The sequence below is a fragment of the Macaca nemestrina genome, chromosome X, assembly GCF_043159975.1.
Source record: "Macaca nemestrina isolate mMacNem1 chromosome X, mMacNem.hap1, whole genome shotgun sequence".
NCBI lineage: Eukaryota > Metazoa > Chordata > Mammalia > Primates > Cercopithecidae > Macaca > Macaca nemestrina.
In genome coordinates, this window is record NC_092145.1 from 83,021,635 (window position 1) to 83,025,854 (window position 4,220).

At 41.7% G+C, this 4,220-nt stretch overlaps 1 pseudogene; it reads left to right on the forward strand.

Moving 5' to 3' along the window:
* Positions 1-2,298: 2,298 nt before the first annotated feature.
* On the forward strand, positions 2,299-2,583 carry LOC112425732 (cytochrome c oxidase subunit NDUFA4 pseudogene; annotated as a pseudogene).
* The last annotated feature ends 1,637 nt before the right edge of the window (positions 2,584-4,220 follow it).

The following is a 4,220-nucleotide window of genomic DNA, read 5'->3' on the forward strand; positions in this document are numbered from 1 at the left end:
CAATTTCCTGAGTGATAGGCGTGTCTTTGTCAATCCTAGTGAGCCCCCACGGACCACACTACATAGTTTATGCTAATGAGGTGAATCATGGGAGGCCCCTAGATAGTTTATGCAATGAGATGACTAAGAATGGAGGCTGGCCATACTAGAAAGACCAACCATATGACTAGAGGGTTGGGTCATTGAACTATGTGAGAACAGCCCAGTCACCAGAGAGAGAGAGGGAGGCTGTAGATTGAGTTAAACCAGATGGCCAACTAACAGATGGCCAACACAGAGGGTTTATCTGAATGGTCTAGTCTGCCATTACCAGGAGGAGAAGACACTGGGTTTATTCCAATCTCAGTAGTCACTCCTCAATCTTCTTTACTAGTTCCTTATCTTCTCTCAAAATTCTCTTTTGGGGGATGGGAGGATGTTGAAAATGTTCTCTATTTTGATCTGGAAGGCAGTTACACGGGTGTAGAACTGTGTTAAGATTGTACACTTAGGTTTCTGTGATTTGCCATATGTATGTTAACCCTCAATTTATTTTATTTTATTTATTTTATTATTTATTTATTTATCGACACAGAGTTTCGCTCTTGTAGCCCAGGCTGGAGTGCAGTGGTTCCATCTTAGCTCATTGCATCCTCTGTCTCCTGGGTTCAGGCGATTTTCCTGCCTAAGCCTCCCAAGGAGCTGAGACTACAGCTGCCAACCCCATGCCAGGCTAATTTTTTATTTTTGTAGAGACGGGGCTTCACCATGTTGCTCAGGCTGGTATCGAACTCCTGGCCTCAAGTGATTCACCTGCCTCGGCCTCCCAAAATGCTGGGATTACAGACACGAGCCACTGAGCCCGGCCTGTTATACTTAAACTTTTAAAAGATGTCATACAAAAGTGGAAATACATGGTACAAGCTGGAAGAAGATGTTTATCCTGCATACAATTGACAAACGATTGATTATCAAGAATATATTTTGAGAACTCCTAGAAATCAATAAGAAAGACAAACAGCCCAGTATGATAATAGACAAAATTCATGAACAGGAATTCCTTAGAAGAAGGAACCTATGTGGCCAATAAACACATGAAGATATGCTCAGCTCATCAGTAGTCGGGGAAATGCTAAATATGACTACAAAAAAAATCTTATACCCATTTGATTGGCAAAGATTAAGAAACCTGGCAACATCAAAGGTTACAGAGGATGCAGAGCAGTGGGATCTCATACACTTTGCAACATGTTGGGAATATAAATGAACGCAACCAGTTTGGAAAACAATGTGGCATCAATATATAAAGTAGATCATTGACAACTCAGCGACTCCTGTCAGTGTCCACTGGACAAGAATTTCACAGCAGCACTGGCCACAGTAGCAAAAACCTGAGAGCTACGCAAATGATCACAAAGAAGAGAATGTGTAGATCAACTATGGTATATGCACACCATGATATACTATGTAGCAAGGCAAATGGGTGAACTGCACTTTTATGCTCAACAACGGATCAATGTTGGTATAAGTATGTAAAAATGCAGTTACCACAAGACTACATGCAGTATGACAACCTTTTCATAAAATTCAAAATCAAGCAAAACTGAAGAGTATAATTGCCAGGCGCAGCGGCTCACACCTGTAATCCCAGCACTTTGGGAGGCAGATGTGGGTGGAGTGGTTGAGTCCAGGAATAGGAGACCAGCCCGCGCAACATGGCTAAACTCCTCTCTACAAATAATTAGCCAGGCATCACGGCACGCGTTTGTGCTCCCAGGTACTTGGGAGGCTGAGGTGGGAGAATCACCTGAGCTGGGAGGGTTGAGGCTGCAGCGAGCCAAAATCATAAGTGAGTGAGTGAGTGTGTGTGTGTGTGTGTGTGTGTGTATATATATGCTGGGGAGGTTGAAGCTGCAGTGAGCCAAAATCGATAGTGTGTATGTGTGTGTGTGTGTGTGTGTGTACTTATTTGCAATAAAAATCAAAGAAATACCAAGTATCCAATTCAGGTTAGGGTTGCCTCCAGTGGGAGTGAAGAGGGTCAGGAGGATGCAGTGAGGGGGAGCTCAGAGGTGGATGTAGGTTACTGGTAATAGTCTAGTTTTTGGACTGAGTAATAGGTAAATGGGGGAACACTGCATTATAAAATAAATAAACAAATAGGGCCTGACATCAATCATGAGTAGCATGTTATGAAACCAGGAGTATTATTAACTCAATTCTATATAGCCTAAGTCTCCTCCAAAAATCAAATGCTGCATTGGATTACTTAGACCCGGGTCTGAAATATTTGTTCTTCCCTCCTTCCAGTCTACACAGATGCTCCCCCAGCTCTTTGGTCAGGCCAGGAAGCATTCGAGTGTGATATCTCTCTCTTTGTATATATTTGAGCAGGAGGCACTAGAGCAGGGCTGCATGTCTTGCATCTGGCAGATGTTTAACCCAGATGTTAGCTGGGACAGAAAGAATCCCCCAGAACCCTGGAATAAACTGGGTCCCAATGATCAATACAAGTTCTACTCAGTGAATGTAGATTACAGCAAACTGAAAAAAAATGTCCAGACTTCTAAATTAAATGTTTCCCTACAAAACAATTTAGAATGAAGGTCTTCCAGAGGCCCTTTGCACAATTTTCCCCTTAACTAGGAGATATTTCTCCTCTAAGTGCACTAAAATCATGTTAGTGTATCGTGTTGGGTTTTAACACTGATCAGTAAATATGTTTACCCATTTATTATGAAGAACATGACAAAGGATACAGACGAACAGCCAGATGAGAGAGATGCATAGGGCACAGTATGTGGGAAGGGGCATGGAGCTTCCATGACCTCTCCAGGTGCACCTCCCTCCAGTAACTTCCACGTGTTCAGCTATCCGGAAGTTCTCTTCTCCCCAAATTCTTACAAATAGAGAGCCCCCGGGCTCAGTCCTTGGTCTGATTCTTTCCTTTTACTATACTCTTGTCATAGCTGATGGAAGATCCTGGTTTTAATACCACCTGTATCAGAAACAAGACAAACGTGCCCCCTTTCACCACTTCAATGCAACATAGTACTGGAAATTTTAGCCAAAAAATTTGGGCAAGAGAAAACAATTAAAAGCACACAAATCAGAAAATAAAAAGTTTCTGGGCACGGCGGCTCATACCTGTTATCCTAACATTTGGGAGGCTGAGGATGATGAATCGCATGAGGCCAGGAGTTCGAGACCAGCCTGGGCAACATGGCGAAACCCTGCCTCTACCAAAAATACAAAAGTTAGCCGGGCGTGGTGGCATGCGACAACTGGGCGTAGTCCCAGTTACCTGGGGGGCTGAGGCATGAGAATCGCTTGAACCCAGGAAGTCGAGGCTTCAGTGAGCCAAGATCCCATCACTGTGCTCCAGCCTGGGTGACAAAGAGAGAACCTATCCCAAAATGCAGAAGAAGCAAAAACAAGAATTTAAATTATCTCTGTCTGCAGACGACAACGACATGATTTTATATATCTAAAATCTTAAAATATTTTACAAAAAACCTTAAAATTCAAATAATTTTAAGGAAAGTTGCAAAGTACAAAGTCAACATACACAAATCAGTAGCATTTCCACACGCTAATAACAAGCTATCTGAAAAAGAAATCAAGAAAACAATCCCATTCACAGTAGCTCTCAAAAATAATGTAAACTACTTAGGAATAAATTCAACCAAGGAGTTGGAAGATCTGTACACTGGAAACTATAAAACACTGATGAAAGAAGTTGAGGAAGCCACAGATAAATGGAAAGCTATCCAACGATTATGGATTGGAAGAATCAATATTGTTAAAATGTCCATACTACTCAAAGCAATCAACAGACTCACTGCAATCCCTATCAAAATTCCCATGCTATTTTTACACACATAGAAAAAGCAATCCTGAAATTCGCAGAGAACCACAAAAGACTCCAGTTACCCAAAGCAATCTTGAGCAAAAAGAACAAAGCTGGAGGAATCACAACCTGATCTCAAAATATAATATAAGCTAGAGTAATCAAAACAGCATGGTACTGGCATAAAAACAGACAACTGGAACAATATAATAGACTAGAAAAAATCCATGCACTTAGGGCTAAGTGATTTTCAACAAAGATGCTAAGAACACACAATGTGGAAAGGACTGTCTCTTCAATAAATGGTCTTGGGAAAACGGAGTATCCACATGCAGAAGAATAAAATGGGACCCTTGTCTCATATACAAAATCAAGGCAAAATGGACTCCGG